The 25,995-nt window shown below is 33.0% G+C and overlaps 3 pseudogenes; 2 read left to right on the plus strand and 1 right to left on the minus strand.

The window, feature by feature from the left end:
• The window catches only part of LOC149888288 (uncharacterized), a 324,912-nt pseudogene that overhangs the window by 213,436 nt on the left and 85,481 nt on the right, over positions 1-25,995 (plus strand).
• Positions 1,720-4,846, minus strand: LOC149888294 (uncharacterized; annotated as a pseudogene).
• Positions 17,078-20,413, plus strand: LOC149888295 (uncharacterized; annotated as a pseudogene).

Here is a 25,995-nt window from a genome sequence, read left to right on the forward strand (position 1 = left end):
GAAGTGTCGAGAACTCGGTAATACTTAGCGATTTTGTTTTGAAAGGCTTTTTGATGACCGCATAAACAGAATGGTTTCTGTCGGTGGAAGTTATTCGTAATAAACAAAATAGAGCGTGTGGTCACCATATATATACATATAAATATACATATTTATATGTATATATAGTGTTAATACAATTTATTATTTTTAATTGGTATTTAGAATTAAATAAATTCGGTTAATAAGTTTGCTCATTTGTTTTTATAACTTTTTAAAAGGTACTTATTTTTATGTCTGCATTTAGAAATAAGTTCAGTTTTTTTTATTTGGTAAATTTTCTTGATCTAAATAAGTAATAATTTCAAGCTTTTTTGTTAACAATATATACATTTTTGAGATATGTTATTATAGGTAGACGCAGTTTTTAGAATAGACCAGTTTAATTTAAAGTTAATATTTTTTTCTTTTAGCTGCCAAGTATATTTTGACAGCATAGTCTCTTTAGAGTACTTTTCATGATTTTTTTAATTTTTTAATGCAGTTGATGGAGCTTCCTGGTCAAAGAAATCAATTACTATTATACAATGCTTACTATATAACTAAAAAAAAAATTATTTACAAGTATATTTTATAATTATATAGAAATGTGATTTATTTTACTATAGGAGGATGGATCCTGCTTAAATACACATTGAAATTTGACTGATAGCATGTTTAATTTGTATTGTAAAGATAAATAAAACTGGAGAAAATAAAGAAAAAGAAAATGTTTATTTAACAAGAATGAAAATATTGCGAGAAAGAAAAAGATCTAGATTGAAAATAAATAGATTAATAAAATCAGCAGTAGTCTTTAGTAGACTGTTGACACAACGAATTTAACCGATTTGTTTGGAAGAAATAGAAATCGATTTATTAAATTCTTTTGTAGTAAAATTATTATTATTCGAAATACATTATAAATCAATGACAACAAATGCATGGTCATAAGTTGAATTAACAAGTAATTTACATAAATTTATTAAAAGCAGCTAAATAAGTTTAAAGTTTATGGCAATTGTCGAATGTTTATATACATCAAAATGAATTGGAAAAACCTTTGAGATTGGTTTTAAAAACATCTTTTGTGATATTATTGGAGTAATAGTTTATATTCTAGTAATAAAGTTTTGTTAAATAGGATATGATTTGTATTGATTATCATTATTTAATTTATCATAATTTTTTATTCATTTTGTTTTAACAATAATCATCCAGTCAATTGAATTGTTAATTTTTTGTTTGTTTAGATATTATATATATATATATATATATATATATATATATATATATATATATATATATATATATATATATATATATATATATATATATATATATATATATATATATATATATATATATATATATATATATTAGGGTGGTGCTCAAAAAACTTTTTCAAAGTAAATTGATGGGACAACCTCTATTTTTGTTCCTTTTAGCATAACAAACTTATGTGCAAAATTTGAGAAGGATATTTCATCATTAAGGGGTGCCACACGGGGTTGAAGTTTCACTAAGGTTGACGCTAATGGCTGTAAGCACTTTAAAAAATTTTTTCTACATAAACTATTTTAATTCAAAAGTTTTTAATTAACAAAGTATTGAACATTGAAAACCATGAAAAAATAACTATAATTTCAATATCATTTTAGTTTTTCATTTTGTTTTGAATGGAAAAATGACTATTTAGTCCTATTTAACAACAGTGGATTTCTTGGCATCTGGAAACTGTTTTCGATGCTCAGACACAACATGGAGAAGTGCTTGCTTTTGTCCTTCATCTTTTGTTAGAATTTGGTTAAAGTCTTGGATAAGAGCAACTCCTCTCTCTGCTCTGTCATTCACAACGCTCAAACCGGCTACAAAATGGTTAGCTGCAATAAAAACTTGGTCCTCGTTCCACAAAAATGAATCCAATTCGAGCCAAGAAGTTGAGATGCCCAGTATAACAAAAAACCTCATGGTGTTCGAGTTAATGAAATCAGCAAGCTCTGATGATGAAATGTTGTTTTCACGTAGTTGAACACGTTTTGCAGGAATTCCATTTCCAGTTTTTGTTTTCATTGCATTTACCATCTCGTATTTTGTAGCTGCATCAACACGATCATCAAAAAAACTAAAGGCAATCAGTTCCTCACTGAGGTACCACATATGACGAGACAATGCCTTTATCGCTACATTTCCAACATTTAAACTTATTGTCCTGAATTGCGTGAGTCGTTTAAGGCAAATGAGATCATTCAGTGGAGCTTGAATGGACAGCGAAGCAGTAAACCATGAGTTGAGATAGACAAAGCAGACAAAAATATTCAAGAAACGTGATAAATTTATTTCACGCTTTGTCATGCAAAACTGGGATCTGAAGAGAAAAATTTTGATTGAATAAATAGCCATGGCCATCCATCTGGCCCGATGCATAGCCCCAGGAGCCATAAAATGAACCCCGCGAGGAGGAATATGACCCAGGTAGATCAAAGACAGTTCTAAAAGTTCCCTATAATCATCACGAGGCTGGTTCTCTGTCAGCAAGCAGTTTTGAATGAAATCAATAGCTTCTTTCATCATTTCTCTGTTGCTGTTAAAAACTAAAGCTGTTTCAGGATCTGATATACCGTCTTCATATCTGTCACGAACGATTGATAGCCATGCTGTTTGAAACCTTTTAAACATCAAAATGTCTGGTCCAGTAGATGGTCCAGCTAATGAGTTAAACACATCTCCAAAAACAACTTCAAAAATATGGTGCCGACATGCAAGATGGAGCAGCTCTTTATTCATCTTTTGTTCAATAAGAACTGCTGCACCAGAGCGAATCCCAGAATTACTGGCTGTAGTGTCAAAAGACATGGCTTTTATATTCTCTGCAAGATTCCAGTCGTCGATTGCTGTTACAACTGCATTTGCCATTGCCTCTCTAGTGCCATTTGGGAGCTTAGGCACATTCAATAGACGTTCTACACCTTGACCTGAAACAAGAATAGGCAAGCGATCTATTTTTTTATGTTTTCCTGATATATCAGGGAGTAACTTGCCGTCCCAATGCACTACGAGCGGAACATCCCTAATATTTTCACCAAAACTTTCCTTCAATTTCAAAATTATTTCGTATCTATGTTTCATTCTATTGCGTCGAATTGACCAGCGATTCAGAGCTAGTTCACTTGGGTTTTGACCAACAGCAACTGAGAATGAAGCCAAAGCATAAACCGCATTTCGGTCGCTGATCTTCGTTCGATTTAAAGCTGCTGCAACTTGTGGACTGACAATATTTTTTGTCAGTCCACAAGTTGCAGCAGCTTTAAATCGAACGAGGTCGTTTTGTCTGCGGTGTCACTGCTGAGTCATGGTCAGAATCTACGTTCTCATTGCAACTTTTTTCTGAATCTGATTCAAATGTTTCACCGTTGCTGACAGCATGTCTCAATTCTTCTCGTTCTGTTCTGGCTTTTATAGCCTCTTGTCTCTCATGTTTACGCTTCAACTTGACTGCCAATTTTCTGTCTATTTGTGCCATTGAACTTGAGTGTCTTCCATTTCCAAGCTGAGCTTTAAGAAAAAGTTTGTCTTCTGGATTTTATATAAGCCTCTCGGCATCAACATGAGAAATGTCGAACGTATCTTCAAATGATGCAACAAAGGCTGTTTCTTTCGCTATCTGAGTTGCTCCTCCTCTTTTTGAAGCCTTTTGTAGCTTTCTCCACTCATTGTATATTTTCTCTAGCCTCGCAATTGCATGTTGCAATGTTGTCATTGGCATGTAAGCTTTGTTCCAAAAATCAGCAACTGTTTTAATAGTAATGTCCGAACTTTCTCGCACGGTTTTTTTGTTTATTTTCAACTGATGGAAGAAAAACTGTAATGCTTGCTTTCGTGACGGTAATCTAGTACCATTAATGGAGGCATTTGTGAAACCGAGAAGGTAAATTTTGGTTGCAGATCTAGTTGCAGGTTTTGATTGTGACATTTTCTGATATTTATTAATCTAGAAAAATACAAATAAAGTTATGCAATAAGCATGATGTGAATTGCAAAAGTTATAAAATTTTATTCATTTAGTATATATTCAGTGATATCCATTATTCAGTATCTTTTTTGAGTTTAGATATATGAATTTATATAAAATAAAATTCAAAGTAGTTTACATAATTTATATTACAAAATAACAACTTAAATGTATACTGACTTTTCACAATTGAGATATTCCACTGCAAAAATGTTAAAAATGAAAAATTTTAGTTAAAATAATTAATTTGGTAGTCTGATAGTGATAAACATACAAAATGGCGATTGGGTGGCAAATTACAAGGAATTCTGGGATAGAAAAAATAAGTAAGTGGGCTGCAGCTAAGTAATTAATATTTAAGCACTATAAAAATTTAACTATTTGAATGTAACAAATTTCTAAAAATGCTATGAAGTAAAATTTCTGTTTTTTTTATCTGTATTTGGAAATTTATAAATATTTTTCATATACAGAACATTAATTAGTTGATAAATTTAACAACTGGTCAGATTCTCAAAAAAAACATAAAGAGTACACCTCATTGAAAAGACATCTGGTTGTGTTCAAAATGGATTTACAGATAAAAAAATTTATTTAAAGATTTCAATAATATTCAACAACACATTAATTTACACGGCTATCTTTTCTATCGCGTACATGTGGTTTTATCAGTTGGCATGTGGCACCCTTTAATGAAAGAATATTTTTATGAAATTTTGCACATGAGTTCATGAGATCAATAGGAACAGGACTAGAGGTTGTCCCAGACAAAATCTGAACATTTAATTTTTGACTACCACCCTAATATATATATATATATATATATATATATATATATATATATATATATATATATATATATATATATATATATATATATATATATATATATATATATATATATACTTGCTGCCAGTTTCTCTTTTTTCAGAATCGTCAAGAAGTCTTTCTTTTTTCTTGTTCTTTAAGAACATTGAGCACTTTCTATTTTATATGTTCTATTTTGAACATTGAGCACTAATTTAGAAAAATACACTAACACAATTAACATCCAATTTAAAAAATCTATTGGAAATAATAAGTATTCAAGATTTGAATAATAAATAATGTGGTTTGTTATAAATCAATATATTATATACTAATTCATAACATGTTATGAACTCATGATATATACTCAAAAAATTACAAAACTTTCTTGTCGGACTTTTTTAGTTACCGCTTTATTATAAACGTTTAGAAAAATCCAGCGGGATCTAAACGGCACAATTTTACGTCACCCTCAGATAAACGAAACAAACCCTAAATTTTCGGAGACTGGCCTTAAACTACATGAGTTGTTTTTGCTTCGAGACATAACGTTATTTTTTTAAAAAAGATAAACAACATGGACCTGTTAAGCTTGGTTTCCAATAGTTGTAAAAATATCGTACAACAATCGTGCAACATTCGTTTGATTTGTTGTGCAGTAAATTGCTGTGCAATGCAATGTTTCCATTGCATTGAATTAGCGCAAAAGTCTTTCAAAAAAAAAAATGTAAACAAACAAAAAACGGCCGCCATAAAAAAAAATCTCTTTCTAAATTATCGACTTTTTGTTATACTTTTAATTTTGAGACGCCGAAAAAACGTAAAAAAAAGAAAGCATATGTTTTGGGTCAGAGAACTATTTAAAAAACACCTTAAGCAAGGTGCGTTTAGTTTTTTGGTGCAAGAAATGATACTATTTGATAGGGATTTTTTTTTTTTTATCGATGCTTAAGAATGTCTCCTAAAAGACTTTAACACCTTTTGTCATTAATCGGATCTTCAAAGTTGTTGAAAAGCCGAAACTTGTTGTGCTATATGGGAAGTTCTCAAAAAAGTATTTCTCAGAGCCCCAAATGACATAAATGAATGGTAAAATATAATGAAAGAGTTCAATCAGAATTGGAACTTATATAGGAGCTATTGATGGAAAGCATGAACCAATTGGGACTCCTGCAAAATCAGGTTCTTCTTTTTACAACTACAAAGAATTTTACAGCATGATTTTACTAGCCATTTGTAGTACTAAATATTGTTTTACAATGGTTGACATTGGGGCTTATGGAAGGGATATTGATGCTGCCATTTTAAATGAAAGCACATTTGGGAGAGTATTTAATAAGGGAAATTTTGATTTACCAGAAATTTCCGAAATCAATCCTAAAGTTCCACCAGTCCTTGTTGGAGATGATATATTTGCACTTAAACCAGGCTTGCAGAGCCGGAGCCAGAGCCGGAGTCGGGAGCCGAGGATCCGATACTTTTTGCAGGAGCCGAAGCCGGAGCCGGAGCCGAGAAAAATTAGTAGATCCCGGCTCTCAAAAAAATTTTGAACTAAACAAGTTTTTTTTTTTTTTGAAAATTTTAGATTAATTTTTGACACATTTTTTTAGCGACCTCTGCACTTCATTCAAGAAACTTAAAACTCAAAATTCTCTAAGTCTCTAACAAATTATTTCACATACAATAAAATGACTTACAAGTTTAGTCTAAAAATAAATCTCAAAAAAATGGCTGCCACCATATACTTGCTTATATTGTTTTTTTAAATTCTTATTCTTGTGAAATGAATGAAGTGCCATATTTATTCTTATCTTCTGTCATTTTTTTTTCATTTCAAAGTTATTCAATGACCCAAAAATAATCTTGTATTTTTCTTTTCTTCCCCTGCAATATTTATATAAAGTTGAATATATATTTGGAATTTTTCCGCTATTTCTGTTATTTACAAATTGCAACCATGAGTGATAAAGTAGAAGACAAGAGGTTATATGATGAACTGAAATGGTTTGCTTATCGCGAAGAGGACGAAGTGTTTTTTTTGTCAAGTTGAGATTAGTGTAGGGGAGGAAGTCAGCAAACTTTGCAGTGCAACATGCAAATGAAGTAGAGGGAAAAGAGCAGCGGAAAAAAAAAACCCACCGCCAACATGAAACGCCATTTTGTCAATAAACATTCGACACTTTTGACAAACATTGTTGAGGCAAGAGAGCAGAAACTGAAGAAAGAGAAGGCCGAAAAGGAAAAGAAACGCACCTCATCCGTTTTTGGAGGAAATTAGGGCTCGACTAGTGAGACAAGAAAAGTACAAGCACCCATCAATCGCTCTCTCAACAAAGTTACCATCGCAATTTCAAAAGAGGACTTCAAGAAAGGCATGAACATGACGATTCTTCAAAACGGCGCTCCCTTTAACCTATTCAGCAGTGAAGGAATCAAGATTTTGACTGGCGATTCGGCAAAACATTTTGGCTTGAAAGTCAACCGGGATTCTGCTCGAAGTCAAATCATGGCTTTGGCTCAACAAAAGCGGGCTAAGTTAAAAACCAATCTACAGGGAAAGCTGGTTTTTCTGAAAGTCGACGGAGCTTCAAGACATAATCGAAGCTTTCTTGGCGTCAATGTGCAGTTCTTCATGGATAGCAAAATCAAGAATCTCTTGAAGGCGTGCTGGAATCGTATGGCATCAGGAAAGAAAATGTCCTCGGAATTACGACTGATAACGGGTCGAACATGGTAAAAATGGTTGGAGACTTTGGAAAGACAGATGAAGAAGGTGACGTCACTGACGAGTCTGCTAAAGAACTTGCTGGCGTCGAAATCGAAGAAGAACTTGAGGTTGAAATTGAAGGTGATCTGCCGGATGCTTATATCACTGACGACGACGACGATGACGTGTTTGAACAGCAGAGGCCTTACTTCAACGAAATATCGGAAAACATGAGCACCGTTAATCTGCAACGTTGTGGTGATCACACCTTGCAGCTGGCTGTTAAAGACGGTTCGGAAAAACGAGGCATTAAGTCTCTGGTTGGCAAAGCTTGAGATGTAGCAAAAGCTTGTCGAACGTCGAAAGCAAATGAATTTTGCAAACAACACAAAACTAAAAAGGTACATACAATATAATCGCAAATCGCAATAAATAAAAATGTTTAAATGAGTATTAACAAGAATCTGAACTTGAGTTTGAATTTAACATTTGTCAATTATGCGTTTTCGAATGTTGAAAACAATCAAATTTAAAAAAAGTTACTCAAATTTCTCAAATTTACAGGTTGCAATAATCGACAATGCAACCAGATGGTCCAGTACATTCAACATGCTCAACCAACTTCTTAAGATGCGTGATGTCCTGAATGCACTGGAAGCGGAATTTAAAACCCGTGACTTTACGTTTCTAAATTACGAGTGGAAGCAGATAGAGGAACTTGCAAAAATCCTCGAGAAACCGGCAGTTGCAACTCAATAATTCCAGAGTCAGGATCTCACGCCTGGGAACTTTATTTACATTTAGGAAATTCTGAAGGAGGAGCTAGTTTCTGGTGAATTCAAGACGTCTGATTTTGGGAAGAACATCAGGGATTCAATGGTGCATCGAGAATCACTTTTGTTCGATAATCCTTTTTTTTGTGCTGCTGTCTTTGTAGATGTGAATATCAATGCCTTCTTGGAGAAGAGCAACAGATTTTTATCTCAATTTTCAATCTATCATTTGTTTAAACGAAAATTGGAATTTGAAGTTACGTACTTTTAATGAAATTCAAAATACTGATTCATTTAACTTTACTTTTTGACATTCTACTTTCCTCACTGCAAGAATATGATAGATTATAATTTGTTTGAAATTTAAAAACATTAAAAATGCTTTACAATATTTCAATTGATTGTTGAAGACACTCTGTGGAAGATCCAGAAAAAGCTCAATGAGCAAAAGAAGTTCGAAATCGAGGGGAGTGGAATTGGTCTTCATGGAAATGACTCTAGCGAGAGTACTGGAAGTGGTTTGGAAAATGAAGAGGAATCCGAGGAAATAGTCCCAGAAAAAGGATGCGAATTCGAATGGATCGTGCTCGGAAGCAAAAAAGCGAGCAGTCCAGGCAAGTCATATGGAATCGGATTTGATTGATAGCATGATTTTTCTTCGAATGAATAAAGAGACTTTTGAGTGTGTATTGACAGAAAAAAAAAAGAGAAAACGTTTTGAATTTGGAATTTGATGCTAAATAAGTTAGTTGAAAAAATTTTGTAGAAATGACCAGGCAAAGGCATAAATTTGTAAGTACGAAATGAAAGGGTATATGAAAGGGACTGATTCTTCAAAAAAGTTTAGTAGTTTATTTTTCATTCATTAAAAAATTTATGAATAGACGGCAAGGTATACTTTTAAATCTTATTCTTCTATTGACGTTATGAGGAGCCGGAGCCGGAGCCGAGATTTTGCTGGAAGCCGGAGCCGGAGCGGAGCCGTGAAAAAAATTGGGCGGCTCCGCAAGCCTGGGTGTGACTAATCGAATGCAATTAACATTTTTCAAATGAGTAAACATTTAAAAAATGTTAGTTGAATTCGATTTTTATGTTAAATCTTTAACAAATCATGCAAATAAAAAGTAAAATTTGAAACATATCCTTGTTTAATAAATTGAAGATGCATATAAAAGTGAATGTAAAGTATTTTCGAACTTTTGTAGCTATTCGCTAAGGTTTAACTTTTATTTTTTAATTTTGAGAGCAATGCTTATACAGCGGTGGCCAAAAATTAAAGACCACTCATTTTTTTGTTATATTCTTAATCTTTAAATTAAAATTAAGAAGATTCTAATTGACATATTAAATTTTTTTTTTAATATCTTGTTAATTAAAACATACGAATTAAAGTGGTATAATTTTTTTAATCTAATTCTAATTAAATAGCGTTTAACTTATTAAAAAACTGATGAGTACTTATAAATCTTCTTTAAATAAATTTGACAAAATTTAACGACCACTTTCAAATCTTTAATTTGCAATTATTAAAAATAATAATCCATTATTTTTTTTAACTGTCTTAATTGCTTATTACGTTGGCTATAAAATAAATTGTCGAAACCTGAGTTTCGATATCAAATAAACATTTATTTTTTGAATTGCAATAAGGATATAAAAATATTGCAAAAATGCGTGCAAAGATCGAAGAAAAAGACAGATACGCGGCTCTTGTATTAAAAGAAGAAGGCTATAGCATCAGATAAATAGCAGAAAAGCTCGGAAGGTCTCACTCTTGCATTATTAACATAATTCAACGATACAAAGAGACCCGGTCAATTAATGATCGTCATAGGACTGGATGCAATAAAATTTCAAATGACCGTGATGTTCGCTCCTTAGTGTGATTAATGAAAGAAAACAGACAAGCATCATCTACAGACTTGTCTACGAAATGGACACTGTCTAATGGTCTGAAAGCAAGCCCTAGAACTGTGCGAAGGGTCCTCCACAATTTAAATTATTTATGGCGTGCTGCTGCAAAAAAACCATGCTTAAATAAAAAACAAAAATTTGCCAGGAAAGAGTGGTGCAAACTACATAAAAATTGGTCAACAGATCAGTGGAGCCGTGTGGTCTTTAGTGATGAAATGAACGTTGAGGTAGACAACAGAAAAGGTCGCGTAATGTTGCGTAGACTTCCAAGCGAACGGTTCGATGAATCATGCATTTTGAAACAAACAAAACAAGGCAGTGGTTCAAAAGGCATTTGGGCCTGTATGAGTGCCTGTGGAGTTGGCGTTTTTCATTTATTCGATGGTAGACTCAACAAAGAAAGGTACATAGAAATATTGGAAAACTCGCTTATTCCTAACATTGATTTATGGCAGTTACAAGATGGATTTATTTTCCAGCAAGATAATGCGTCGTGTGATAAAGCGCATGTTGTTAGCGATTGGTTCAGTTCTAATAAAATTCAAGTGCTTCCATGGCCTGCCTATAGAGCTGAATCCAATAGAGAATTTATGGTCGTGGCTTGATCAAAAGCTTGGTAAAGAACAAATTTACAATTTAGAAGATTTGAAATCTTCTATCTCTCATCATTTGAAAAATGTGTCTGATGAAGTAATCAAAACTTAAATGAATTCAATGCCAGAACGAGTACAAGAGTGCTTGAAAACAAATGGAGGAACAACACGTTTCTAAATTATTTTTTTATTGCTTTTTGAAATATTTTTGAAACTGATCTTAAAATTTTGTCCAATTTTTTTTCCCATATATATTTTTTACTAGTCAGTTTTTTAATTTTTTAACATTATTTTGTAAAAAAAATTACAAATTCTTTTATAATAAATATAAAATACAATAAAAATTCTTTCTAAAAATGTTTTTCTTATTTTGATACTTTTTTCCAAAATAAAATTATACTAAGGTTAAAAATAAATTTTGAAAAAAAAAGAGTGGTCTTTAATTTTTGGCCACCGCTGTAACCTGTTATACTGCTCACACTGCATATGCAGTGTCCAAAATTGAAAAAAAATGAATGGACACAAACTTTTTGCAAAAATGTTAAATGTTTTTAAAAAATGTTTTCATGATGCATCACTTTTAAAGATATAATTTTTATATAGTTTCATTATATTTGTTATAATTTAATTTTACTAAACATAATATAAAAGTTTGGGTTATTTTAATAATAAATTTTTATATTTTTACTTTACTTGATACTTAGCTTTTACAATTTGATTTACTTTTTTATATTCTACTTGTATAAAATAAAAAACTCCTTTTAAAAATTACAAAATAGTTATAAAAGGCATAACAAAAGTGGATAGCTGATAAAAACCATAATAAAGTAAGAGGAAATAGTTATGAAATACGAATGAAGAAGAAGGAATAATCTGGATGAGAGGGATTATTGAAATGAATGAAGAGTTGAGACCAACATCTTGATAGTTGAAAAAAAAACAAAAAAACATTGCAACTGCTATGATTAAAATAACAGAGAAAAAAAAAGGAATTTGAAAGACTTAAACAGATAATGAAAATAACTAAAAATAATAAAAAAAATTTATAGCTTGATAAAAGCATTAACAATATTAAATGGTAAATAGTAAAAAAAAAAAAAAAAAGAAATTTTAAAAATTGAAACACGTGATCAAAGCAATACAGAAGAACAACTAAAAATAAATAAAAAAGAAAAAAATGTAAAGCTTGATAAAAACATTAATAAAAGATAAATGATAAACAAAAAACACTTTAAGATATAATAAAAATGTTAATAAAAAAAATGATAGAATGTTATGGATCTCGTGCGTCCATAGAATGAAAATAAATGTGTCCTTCCGACCTTATATCTCTTGATGATGAAAAATATGTAAATTGAGCATATAAAAATGTCTGATTTATAAATTTTATCTCCAAATTTTTTTTGGTCTCTAACTGAAATACGTTGCATAATCACTTTTTTTTTATTGTTCATTTTCAAGGAAGTTAAAAACAAAAGTATCTTATCAAACTTAGATCAGATGTCAACAGTTATCATTCGATTGGTTGTTAAACTAGAAACATTACACTTAACACTATGAAATATTTCCTAAGATTTTCCTAAGATTTTCATAAACTCATCATTTAATGTTTTCTAATGCCACTTAAAGAAAGTATAGAAGTTCTTTGAGTTAGACCAGTACTCAGTATGTCATTTTATCAATCTAGAAGGAAAAAGTTCCAAACAGAAATATAGAATATAACTTTGCTCTTTTAAAGTACAATTAAAGATATAGTAATCATTAAAATGAAAAATGATAAAAATAAAATAAGCATATAATTTTTTGAATTTTATAAAATAGTGCGAATTTAAAGAATTTAAGGACTTTAGATTTAAATTTCAATGTTAAAGAATTTTTATAAAAGATACATTTAAATTTATATTTTGTAACTAAATAGCAAAACACATTTTGAAACAGTCAAAAATGAATTAATCAGTTATTTGGTATCACTGGTGATAACATTTTCATCTAGTGAATCCTCAGATGGGTCCACAAAAATCAAGTGAATTCTCAGATGTGTCCACAGAATTGTCACATTCTAAAGCTGTCTCACTTTGCTCACTTTCTAATAAATTTAACATATCAGGATTCATTTTAATATGCTTAGATTTCGGACTCTCAAACTTGCTATAATCGGATCTGAAGTAATAAGCAGTTTAATAAATTAGTATTTGTGTCCATTCGTAATGTTTTCCTCGTATATTTTTTCCTAAACTGCCTGGTATTTGTTTGGAGCCTCTTGGACTTCTTCAGAATATTGTCCCATTGGAAGAATGTAAGTTTCCATAATGGCTCACTTTAAAATAAAACTTTATTATGGGTAAGAGACATAGGGTACCATCCATATTGTTCAATGTATAGATCCTGGGTCTTTCGCGTAAGTTTTGAATTTATCCAAATTGATTTTGCAATCCGAGTTTATACATTCTAGAATAATTCCTAAACACTTTATTAATTTTAAGCGCAGTATTTCTGAAAAGTTTACGAGCACAGCTTCTATCATTTCAGTTTTCTGTTTGGGTGCATCAATTAAAAAACCCAATTCACGTCTAAACTTTTCCCGGACTTCTTTTTTTTTTTGTTCCGCCTTTTCTTTATTTTCATTTTCACTTGCTTGCCATGTTTTAATTTCTAAGCGGTATGTAATGTGAAGAACGCATTTAAAAATTCTAATCCAGTCATAAAGAGGTGATAATCCAAACGAACGATATTCTTTGTTCATTTCTTTTCCTTTGGCTTCTTTAACTTTGTGGTAATAGGGATATAGATTGCAATTTAAGCTTCCAGTAAGCTCACGAATTCGTTAGTACTGTTGAGTGGAGAGCATCCACTATTAGTACGAGCTCTTGTTCCACTGACAATGATGGTGGTTGCTTTAGAAATGATTCCCGTGTCTTTTATGTGATGCGCTCGAAGTCTCGACCGCCGACTCACCACATACCTTGTCGCAAGCCGTGTTAAACGCTGCAAGAATCAGAGCGTTGACCTAAGAATAAAGTCAAAGCTTCGCCAAGGCGCAGGTCTCATCCCCTGACTGCTGTGTCTACCTTAAAGGGCTTGCTCAGAGGGCTACCTCAGAGGAGTACCTCAAATGGGTACATCAGAGGCAGGAAAGGAAACATTTAAGTTTTTTCTAAAACCAGTGTAGCGTTTTTAATTTACTGCCATTTATATTTTACTGCGCAGCAAAATTCCAACGTAAAAATTTTACTGCGCAGTAAAATTTCAACGTTGGAATTTTACTGCTATCGTTATTTTTTTACTGACTTTTTTAATATACAGTTTCTGGCGTTTATTTTTTTGGCGTTTTCAAGATGTACAAAAATATTAACTTTCATGATATCAGGAAATACTTGAATGACAAAAGTTTCCTAAAGGTGTAAATGAGAGAGGAAAAAAGGCACACTTTAAAAGGCAATGTAAAAACTTTGCAATTATAGACAACAAATTGATGTATTGCAAAAAAAATAAGGGAAAATGCATAGCTTTACATAAAAAAGTGAATCAAAATCTGGCCTGAAAAGTAAATCATCATTTAATGTATGCATTAAATAATAAAAGTTTCATTAAAAGAAAAATTGAGGTACCCTTAGTTTTATAAAACATGCATATTTTTACCTGCCCCTCCCAAAAACTTTAACATCTCTTCTTTTTTTGATGACAGTAAAAAAATAACGAGCGCAGTAAATTTTTAACATTAAAATTTTACTGCGCAGTAAAATTATAGCGTTAAAAATTTACTGCGCAGTAAAGTTTCAACGGAGTAAAATATTAACATGACACCGGTTTTTCGAATAAACCGCGGTTTTCAATGTTTTAAAAACTGGTTTTCCGGTTTTTTAGAGTATCTTTTTATTATGTACATTTCAGAGAAACAACAGCAGCAAAAACATAAATATATATAGCAAAAATGTCATATACCTACATTAAATATAATTGAGCAGCAAACAAATAAGTCTTTTTAATGGTTAATTTTACGTTTCTTTAGACGATAAGCACGTAAAAAACATAGCATTGAGTGTTTCATCATTTAACCTTGACCTTAGTTTAGTGACAAATACACCACTTGAAAAAAATGACCTTTCAGCCTCCACACTTGTTACTTGGATTGACTTCAAAGCCGTGTACAACAAATCTAAGCTGCTTGTTCGTTTTTTTGTAAGCTCAAGTACTGCCATTTCTTTGAGCATTAGTTTGGAAATTGATTCTATTTTTTGTTTCTTTGGTGAAACCCTTTTGACTGTCTCTCTAATGGAAAGCTCGAGCTCTCCAGTACAGAGGGGTTTCAGAGTCTAAGAGGTTTCACCAAAGAAACAAAAGGAAGTAAACTGCTGTACTGACAAGGAAGTAAATTGCTGTACTTATTCCTGACTAGTTTCATTATCTGACAAGTTTTCCTCATCTATAAATTCACTTCTCTTTTGCTCAAACAAACGATTAAACAAAGCTTGATGCAGTAGTAGCAATTTCTCTTTGGCATGGAATTTTCGAAAATGTCATGAGTTGCTCCATTAATGACATCAGGATTATTCAGATATTTAACTAAGCTTACTAATATAGCAATCCTCCTCTCAGTGACTCTTTTAGTAAATGTGTCAACTAACTCTTGACTAAAGGTGTTTTTCTGGCTTTTTAGCAGCTTAAAAATGAAATTCAGAATGCCATCAGATGAGAGCAAGTTCAAATCTCTTCCGCAAAGTGCTTCAGCACCAACCTTGATTGGTTCTAAAGCATTTACTAGATTTTTTAACGTGGTAAATTTAGAATAAGAAATCATAATATCGCTTGATAACTCAATCAGTGACATTTGAATACATTTATTAAGGGTAACAAATCTTGAAATCATATCTAGTAAGCTGTTCCAACGTGTCTTAGAGTCTAAGATTAGATGCAGCTCCTTTCCAAACTCAGACCGGACATGCTTTTGCAGAATCATGTCATTTTTAACTGGAGACTTTCGGAACAATCTGACACATTTTCTGACCTTGTTGATGAGTTCTGTGACATCCTCCATGATAGTTTGAAGAGCTGACGCACCTGATTCTGCTGAAACTTTTAATCCTCCTTCCTCATCGCTGTCATCATCTTCTTGGTCCTCTTCTAGAATAGTGAGTTGCTCAGGTGTGCCATTATCTTCTTTCCTAGATTGCTTATATAGAACATCACAGGCAGCCAAGTTGATTCCATGTGCGAGGCAGAGCTGATGGTCTGGTAAAATTGAGCTACCAAATTTTTTCATTACAGCAGCTCCGTCTGTGATTACTGCAACAATATCACAGGCAAAACGTAGCCCAAATTCTTTCAGTTCCTCATCAACAATTACACAACATTTCTCTGCTAGCATAGACCAATGTACCCTGATCATTCCAAGGTTCCAATAATCACCTTTCATATGAACATTTATGTTCATATATCTTTTGTTTGTGGATGAAATATACTCATCAAGGGTTTAGCTAAATTAGTGACTAACAAGCTTCTTTTCTACAAATTTCTTCTGATATGTTTTCTTGATATCTTCATAATGTTTCATCAGCAGGGCCTTAATCGATTTAGCATCTTTGGGCAATTTATATCCTTGTGTTTTTAAGGCTGTTTTCAAACGTTGACTAGTTGAGAAAACACGAAAGGGCAGCCCATCACATGAAATAAGCTCTGCCAAAACAACATTAACAGGATCCTATGTCTTAAAAATGGATCAATTGGCTTGATGACTTTGAGTTTCCTCTCAAGAGTAACAATAGCAGCAAATGTGATGTTGTGCTTTGTCCTCAGGTGGTTCCTCATGGAGCTTGTGGTTCCTCCTTTAAACTTAATTTCTTGGCCGCAGAGCTTGCACTTGGCCAATTCAAGTTCTTTTGAGTGCAAAAAGTGCTTCCAAACTGGTGTGTTATCCTTGTGGACTTCGGAAAACGACATTTTCGTTTTTGTGAAAATTTGTTTCACTTTTTTTACATCACTAATTGCAGTAACTTACAGTTAAAGTTCAAGTGGAAGCAAATTGAATGTTTTCATTTATTTTCTCGAGCAACTACACATCAAGAAAAGTGTTTTAGAATTGCCAAATAACCAAGTTGTGAAGCCGTAGAGCTTAATTATATGGGGACGAGCAGGAACAAGGTTTATGTACATACGTGGCGTTTTTAGGAGTTGAGTTTTTTTGCATGTAAAGATGGTTTACTTATAATATATATGTATTTCATTACAAATTCTGGTTTTTATTAACGATACAACAATGGCGCTACGAGTAGGATCTGAATTGACTTTAGATGACCCAGACAATGCGGAAGCATGGATTAGGTGCTTTGCAGCCTCCGCACGTTCCAAGAAATTAAAAGATGAGATAAACGATTTTTATGAGATAACAGACTTAATTCTGGCTAAAGCAGGCATTGAAGCAGTAAAAAAGATTTCCCTTATGGTATATCCAAGAGAGTTAGAAAATATTATATTCGATGATATTAAAACTGTTAGTATGGCCCATTTGAGGCCTCAGAAACGTTTAATTATCGCTGAAAGAGTTAGATTTTTAGCATCAAAACAACAAAACAATGAAAACATTGTAGCATATGCACAATAGGGGTATGTCTAAAAAAAAAATTTAAAAATTTTTTATTCCCGATGTAACCATGAGTGGAGAAATTATATTTATAAACATAAAATATATTTTTTTTATGTAAATTGTCAAAAAAGATCACCCCTCAAGCTGAAAATAGTTTTTCCTATCTTTTTAGTGAGTTATAGATTAGAAATATAATAGAGAACCCAATCTTACTCAATATACGACTGTGATCACAAACATCATAAGTTCTACAGATTTCTTTACGAGATAACTGAAACTTTTAATAACTGCAATTTTCGATTTGAACCCTGTTGGACCGCGCGGAAGTGCTTCAGCATTTTATAATTGGTTTTTTGTATATAACCGGAATTGTCTTCTTTAACTTTGTCAAACTGTTATCTTGTGTTTTGAACATTATGTCCAAAAATAGAGTTGCTTCAAACAAGAATAAGAAAGTTTGGGAATCAAATTTAGTTAGGTTTGAAAAAGCTAAAACTTCCAGAAAATGTACTACTGTTGTTAAAAGTATTAGTGAAATGAATAAGATGCCAACAGAACAGCGTATCATTGATCGATTTAAAAGTTTGTCATCAAATGTGAAAAGTAGAAAGGAGAGAATTGCAATTGTGGCTGAAGAAACTAAATTGCTATGGAGAAAGCTAAATATTCCTATTCAACAAGGGAAATCGGCAGCAGAAAGAAAAATAGAAAATGTATTGAAAAAACTTGACAAAGATAGTCGAAAACCCGGAACTCAAAATTTTACACGATTGTTTGACATAACCGATGAGAAAGGTGAATGGTTGTGTCAGGAAGATAAAGAATTTTATTGTCTTCAAAAGTCAACAAATGGAAGAGCTGGATATTGTACCACAATTAAAGATGCTGAAGGTATTCATCCAAGAAAATTAGTGTTGATAAAGAAACAAATGTCCATCAGTCAAGGACAAGATTTTGTTGAATCAGCTAGTGAAGGAGAACCTTCAGAAAGTGAAGAGCAGTGTTCCAGCAGTGATATTGAAGCTGAAGGTCCTTCATCATCATCTAAAAAACAAAAAACAAATTCAGCAGTAAATTTAGTGATTTCTGCTAAGATTAGTACCAAAAAAGCACATAAAGTCTGTAAAACTCTTTCAGAAAGTGGTATTTCTATTCATACTCCAACGCAAAGTGGTATCTACAAAGGTGTTATGAAAGAAGGAGAAAAGTTGAAAGCAAATTATATGGAAAACCTAAAAAATGAAAAGTGGTCTTTGCACTTTGATGGAAAACAAATAAAGAAAATGGAACATCAAGTAGTTGTTTTGAAAAATGAAAATAGAGAGGTTAGGCTTGCTGTTCTGGAAATGATGAATGGAAAAAGTGAAACAATATATAATGGGATAAAGCATGTGCTAGATGAGTATGAGCTGTGGCCAGCCATAAAAATGATTGTATCTGACGCAACATCTACAAATACAGGATTAAGAAATGGTGTAGTTACACGGTTACAGAAACATTTTAAAACCATTGGACTAGAAAAGCCTGTTTTTATTGGATGCCAACACCATATTCTAGATACTCTTTTGAAACATGTCATGAATGATCTTTTTGAAGGATCGACAATGTCACCATATCTCCATTACCCTTTTGTGACAAGGTTGCAGCAAGATTACGAGAACTTGAAGCTATTGTTTAGTAATATTGGAAATCCTTTGACAAAAGTGAAGCGAACTCGCTGGAGAGATGACATGGATTTCCTGAATCACTTAATAGCATGTTATAGAAAGTTTAAAAGCACAGGTAACTTTCCAAAAGTTAATTTCAAATCACTTCCTGCTATAAGCAATGCAAGGTGGAATTCGAGAGCCATTTTTATTCTACTTGCTTACATTTTAGTACCAGAATACCAAGAATCAGAATCAGCTCAAGCAGCATGTGACTTCATCTGTGGTTCATGGGGTGATATATGGTTTGGGGTTCACTACTTCAATCCTGCAGACTTTTATAATCTATTAGAAGCATGCAATGAGCATCCTAAAGCATTGAAATCATTGAAAAGGTTTTGGTCCACTGAGCCAACACCAATACCAACACAACGTTCAAATATATGTGCAGAACGTGCTGTGAAAGTGATGCAAGACTTAATGCCATTATGCCATAGCATAGAAAAACTAAATATTAAATACTTATTGTCAAATACGCAGTAGACAAATTTTAATTATACATGTTTATTGGTTTCTATAAAGTAGTGGAAGATGTGTTGCAAAACTACTTTTTTTAAAAAAAATTTACAAATATTTTTTAATTGGGGGGTGAACTTTTTTGACATATAGTAAAAATGCTTGTTATTTTTCTGATTTTTGCACAAAATCTCCACTAAATTTCGTATGGGGATATAAGGTTGCAAAATTGTCATATCCCTAATGCACAAAGACTACGTGAAGCTTCACGCTTTTGCAACTTCGAAAAATTGGGAAAAGATGGCCAAAGTGCGGAAGATAATTTAGTTCAAATGAGATTGATTGATGGCCTCCAGTCTTCTGATCAGAGAATTAAAGCCCTAGAAATGTTACAAAGTGGAGGTTCGCCTAGATTAGGAGCATGTATTGATTTTATCAGACAACTGGAGCAAATATCATGTTTTAATATACAAAACAACATTGGAAGCAACATAGACATACCTTTAGTTAATCATATTGATAAAAACAAAGAAAAAACATTTAAATGCAAATATTGTGGCCTTCACCACCCACCTAGGAAATGCCAAGCATTTGGAAAAAATTGCACAAAATGTGGAAAGTTTAACCATTTTAAAAACGTATGCAGAACAAACACTAAGTATGAAAAAACAGTAGAGGAAATAGAGAACGATGATACTACTGTAACTCCATTAACATGAATGGTACAAATTCAGAGATTAATGTAAAAATAAACGATTATAATATGAATATGCAAGTTGACACAGGGAGTCAAGTCACAATCATTTTAAAGAAATTTTGGGAACTTATATCTAGACCGAAGCTATGAAAATGCTATCTTCGTCTTAAACAGTTTGATGGTACAATCATAAAAGTTCTAGGTGAATTTGAGACATCTTTGGAAACTGAATCAAAAATGAATATAGTACGAATTATCATTGCAGACTGTAATAAAAATCATGGCCTAATTGGTATGGATGTATTAAATATCAATGTTACAAAATTAATTAATAGTATAGACCCTATTGTTCATGGGCGTTTAATTAATTACAGAGCTAATATTCTGTTAAAAAACGGCATACAACCAACTTATTTCGAATCGCGACCCCTCCCTATTCACATTAAACCACTAGTGATAGATAAACTGAATGAGATGATACAACAAGGTTTGCTCCAAAGGGGACTATAAAATAGGGGTTAATCAAAAAATATGCTCAGACTCATATCCTGTCCCCAATATTGAGACGGTATTCCATAAAATGGCGGGAATGAAATATTTCGCTAAAATTGACCTAAAGGGAGCTTATCATCAAATTGAGTTGGACAAAGAAGCACAAGAAATAACTACAATTAATACCCCTATCGGACTATTAAGATGGACATGTTTACCCTTTGGAATAAAAACAGCGAGTGCAATATTTCAGAGAGCGATAGAATCTGTTGTAGGTGATCTTATCCCTAACATGATTCCAGGATGATATATGTGTTGGTGCGGAAAATGCTGAAGAACTTAAATCAAATTTGAATAAGATTTTGAGAAAATTGAAGAAATCTGGAATGAGCATAAATACAAGAAAATCAGTGAATGAAGCGAAATGTCTTTCATTTTTAGGATACGAACTGTCAGAAAAGGGAGTTACCCCAGATCGTAATCTAGTCAGCAAAATACTCGGAATAAACCCTCCTAAGGATAAAAAGGAACTTGAGTCGTTCATAGGACTAGTAAACTTTTATGGTCGACATATACAAAAATATGCTGAAAAAATTATATCTTTAAACATTTTAAGAAAGAAAGGGGTTATATTCGAATGGAAAAAGGAACATCAACATGCATTTGAATTGCTAAAAAGGATCTGGAATTGACAACCGATGTCAGCGAAAAAGCTATATCTAGAATACTTTCACAAAATGGCCATCCTGTATTGTATCTCTCGCGAACTTTATCAGACGCTGAGACAAGATATTCTAATATTGAAAGAGAAGCTTTGGCTATTGTATGGTCTACTCACAGGGCTAGGCATTTTTTGTTGGGTAGAAAATTTAAACTAGTATCCGATCACAGGCCACTAGACTTTATATTTGATGGTAATAAAGAACTGCCCAAAGTCACATCCGCTAGAATTTTAAGATGGGCCATACAAATGATGGCATTCGATTACGAAATAAACTATAAGAAGGGAGAAAATATTCCTCATGCCGATGCCTTATCAAGATTGTCTTTTCTATCACAAGATGAAGAGAAGGACCTTGATCAAATAATGAAAGAAACGGAAAATAGATAGAGTATTGATGGACATCAAAACCAGAATAAGCAAAAATAATTGGGGCAGATGCTCTGTAACAGAAAGACCTTATAAATCTATTAGGAATAAACTGCCTATCGAAAAAGGAATCATATGTAATGGAGATCTCATTATACCTCCTCGAACGATGAGGAAGATGTTCATCAAATCGGTCCATGATGACATACATTGTGGCACAATGCAAACGCGATGTCGATTAAAGTTGGAAGCCTAGTGGCCTGGCTACTGTCAAGATGTCGAAGAATACTTAAAAAGCTGTGAAAAATGTGTTGAAATAAAAGTGAAGAAGGAGAGGACATTACATACACGGCCAAATGAAAGTAAACCTTGGTGTAGAGTACATATGGATCATGCCCATATGCAGGGCATAGGACTGTTTTTAATTTTAGTAGACTCCTTTTCTGGGGTAGTTATTAAGGTAAATAACCGTTAAGCTGCCACAGTGAAGGCAGTACTACAAAATGTCTTTTCGAGAAATGGAGTTCCGGAAGTTTTGGTCTCTGACAACGCTGCCGAATTTCATGATACCACCTTGCAGCGGTGGCTAAAGAAAATAGGTTGCTTGCCGTATAAAACCCCGCCATACCACCCTCAATCTAATGGAGCGGCCGAAAGAATGGTAGAGACAGTAAAGATGGGGTTAAAAGCGTATTCACCAGATAAAGGTTCATTATGTGGATATTTAAGCAGAATGCTTTTAAGCTATAGGACAATACCCCATGCAGGGAGATCAAGAAGTCCTTCCGAGATGATGGGGAGACAGCTAAGATCTCCTCTCACTATGAGTTTTGAAAGTGGAACACAATTATGGTATCGACAAAAACCAGATTCCAAACCTGAACTTGCTGCATTCATATCTCAGGCTGGTCTTAACACTGCAATCATTTTGAGGAATAACTCCTCCGGAACATTAGCACACTGTGATCAAATAAACAAACGCCTAAATGAACCTAACACACCTATGAATAATGGAGACGCTATACATGATGATCCCATCAACAATGAGAAACTCGATCTTTCCAATAGTGATAGATCTGATATACATGATATACCTGAAATACCTGTAACTAAGGAAGAACATATCCAGAATCGAAGAACTACACGGTCGACGAGGGGACGAAAGCCGATACCTTTTTTTTGAAATATATCACTAGGTTGTTCCATGAAAAGATTGTAAACAGTTATCAATAATTTTTCTTCAGCAATGCATAGAGTTTCCAGATTACCCATTTCTCCAAAAAGTAGAACGTGAAGTACTAACATCCTCTACTTGATTAAAGCATTTGCAATATTTCATAATACTTTTTAATAATACTTTACCAGCCATTTATGGTATTAAACTTTTCAAAGTTTAAGCTCTTATAAAAGCTATATATCTATTATATAGCAATTCCCTAGATTATTGCTTTAAAATAATCTGGAGCACTTTTACAACAATTACAACAAAAGTGCAATAATACATTATTAAACTTCTATAGAATTTCTACAGATATTTCTATATATACATAACTTTTAGAAATTTTTAAGTTGCTCCACAAAAACTTTATAAATTTATCTAAAGAGTTTCTGCAATTTCAAATCAATTTTTAAAAACATTTGCAGCCCTTTTAGAAGTCTAGAAAAAGTTTATAGACACTGATATTTCCTGTATAACTTAGAGAAATTAAAATTTAAATGTCTAATGCTATTACAGGGTGCGGAATATTTTGCATTTTTTAGTATTGATCAAAAGTTTTTTTAGATACTTATTTTGATTTCAATGGATTCTATGTGAAATTTTGATTAAAAAAAAGTATTATTGATTTGTTTATTTTCAGCTTTATTATATTGTGGATCATGAAAATCAACGTGTTCCATTTGTGGAGTTGCACAAGGTGGGGATGCGAACCATTTAAAATATCGTAAAATGTTACGAAGACACAGAAGGGTCTGCAGGCCGTCTTCAAAGCGGCCGTCCAACCACTGCGACGACTCCAGATAATATTAAAAAAGTGCTGAATTCGTCAAATTCCCGAGACATCGATGCGCAAGATGACTAAAGATCTTAGAGTCGATGAGAAAAGCGTCCGCCATATCATCAACGAGAAGCTAGGATTTCGTAGTTACAAGATCGCTCGAGTCTATTTCCTGAAAGAAACGATGAAGGCGAAGCGGCTGCAGAAATGCCGCCGAATGCGTCGGCTGGTTGGCAATGGTCGCTTGTCCAGGGCGCTCTTTACTGACGAGAAAATAACCGTCAGATCTGCAAGCAGCTTCTCCAGAAAGGTCAGCAGAAAGCCGCGACGGCCAAATTAATTGACGACTGTCATTTTCCAGCCTCATTGATGGTGTGGACCAGAATCTGCGCTACTGGCAAGAAGCTAGTGGTCTTCATCGAGAGAAACGGCAAGATCAATACCACCAGCTACCGCAACGTACTGAACCCATAGGCTACGAAGCTCTTCGTTCAAGAAGGTTTTGCTTGAGCAGGACAGGGCACTGCACTATGCGTCGCTCTGATAGAAAAAAAGGAAATAGCCTAATAACTAGAAAACTGTTTAACATTTTGAAGTAATTTTTTTAACAAAGGATCAATTTTCATATAGTTTTTTATTTATTTTTGCAAGCATAAAAAAAACACATTGTGTTGATTATACGGAAAGACCTCAGAAATATCAGATTGGCTACCAACAGCACATTGTCGAAAATCTATCTTTAATAAAATTAAAGGATACCATTAAATATCTAAACTTAAAGTACACAAAGCTCTCTCCAATATTTACCCTAACAACAATTATCTGCTGAATCCTAATTTTGTTCTGGCTTTTATATTTCCTGTATTTTGTTTTTCTTGTTATATGGATATGTCAAATGCCATAAATAAGTAATTAGCTGTATCTCTTGTATTTTCGGCAAAAGAAGTTAAACATGCATGGCTTACTCGTGTAGTTTTGTTGGCTTTGTTCTTGGCTTCAATGGGACACTCAGACAAAGAACCTATTGATTACCTAAAATATTTATTAAAAGAAACACCATGAACTACCATCCTATGCACAGACTGTGACATTTGAATGGCTTTTAAAAACTGATTGTTAGAAATGAGAACAAACAGACGTTCAGATTTCTGCTTGAAAATATTTACATCTGATCTTGTGTTTGTACAGTTAATATCAATGTGCAGATCCCTAAATAGTTTGATCATACTGGTATTCAAGTTTAAAGTTCTTCCAGCCACAGCTGGATTGTTAAAGAATTTTCCTGCAACATTTCCAGTATTGGATGTATCACTTCCCTTCCTGACAAAAGAGACCCTTATTTTGGATAAGTGCTGGATTTTTTTTTTTGTTTTCAATAAACTGTTGGCTGCTTTTAACTGGATTTTTTCTTCCTTGTTTTACTGCTGGCAGTTTGCAAGCAGTATTAAAGACCCACTCTATGCTGCATATCCATAAATGAAGGCTGCAAATTCCAAATATCAATATATTATTTTCTACATTTTTATCTTTATTCAAAATGGTTTCCAAATTAAACTCCATAGGTTTTGCTTGACTTACATGACAGCACCGAGATGCTATATTTTTTTAAATCATTTTTTATACCACAGCATTATGTGCTTAACCATCGTTCAAACACACACATCATACAACCCTGTTTAATTTCAGTACAGGACCTTTAAGTATTAATTGGCCCTCCTTCATTTTTTGTTCACCCTGCTTGATGAGCTGGTTATCCTGCTGAATCCGCTTTTTACCCTCTTTTAAAGTAAGCTGTACCTTCTCATATTTCCTTATTTCTTACTCAGGGTCTATATATATACTCTATGCTCTCTCTATGCTCTCTCTCTCTCTATGCTCTCTCTCTCTCTCTCCCTTTCTCTCTCTCTCCCTTTCTCTCTCTCTCCCTTTCTCTCTCTCTCCCTTTCTCTCTCTCTCCCTTTCTCTCTCTCTCCCTTTCTCTCTCTCTCCCTTTCTCTCTCTCTCCCTTTCTCTCTCTCTCCCTTTCTCTCTCTCTCCCTTTCTCTCTCTCTCCCTTTCTCTCTCTCTCCCTTTCTCTCTCTCTCTCTCCCTCTCTTTTTGTATTTAGTTATGAACAAACTGCTTTTTTTTCCACATTTGTTAATGCTTTTTAT

Source organism: Hydra viridissima, unplaced genomic scaffold, assembly GCF_058129835.1.
Source record: "Hydra viridissima isolate aposymbiotic clone 2 unplaced genomic scaffold, HvirCarnegie_v1 scaffold_5, whole genome shotgun sequence".
Taxonomy (NCBI): Eukaryota; Metazoa; Cnidaria; class Hydrozoa; order Anthoathecata; family Hydridae; genus Hydra; species Hydra viridissima.